General features: G+C 67.0%; 1 protein-coding gene across 1 annotated transcript in view; it reads left to right on the forward strand.

The window, feature by feature from the left end:
- SHANK1 (SH3 and multiple ankyrin repeat domains 1) overlaps positions 1-279 on the forward strand; it is a 39,956-nt gene that overhangs the window by 10,465 nt on the left and 29,212 nt on the right. The window lies entirely within an intron of this gene.

The following is a 279-nucleotide window of genomic DNA, read 5'->3' on the forward strand; positions in this document are numbered from 1 at the left end:
AGGACCAGGAGGAAGCTGGGAGTCGCTGAAGGCTCGTGAGCAAGCTGAGGGATGACACAGTCAGAGCTCCGCTTCAGGAAGCTGAATCAGGCACGGCGTGCAGGGCCGTGGGAGGGGCAGAGCCGGAAGCCAGGAGGCAGAGGAGGGGCCCAGGGGGCAGCAGTGGGCAGGCAGAGGGAGCCCCCGAATGCCCTCTTCCCCCAAGGATGCCAGAGCCGGGAAACCCACTCCCCCACTCTGATGCTCCATCTCCCCCCACCCCACGGCCCCCTCTTCTCC

This window comes from Crocuta crocuta, unplaced genomic scaffold (assembly GCF_008692635.1).
Source record: "Crocuta crocuta isolate KB4526 unplaced genomic scaffold, BGI_CrCroc_1.0 scaffold334, whole genome shotgun sequence".
Classification (NCBI taxonomy): domain Eukaryota; kingdom Metazoa; phylum Chordata; class Mammalia; order Carnivora; family Hyaenidae; genus Crocuta; species Crocuta crocuta.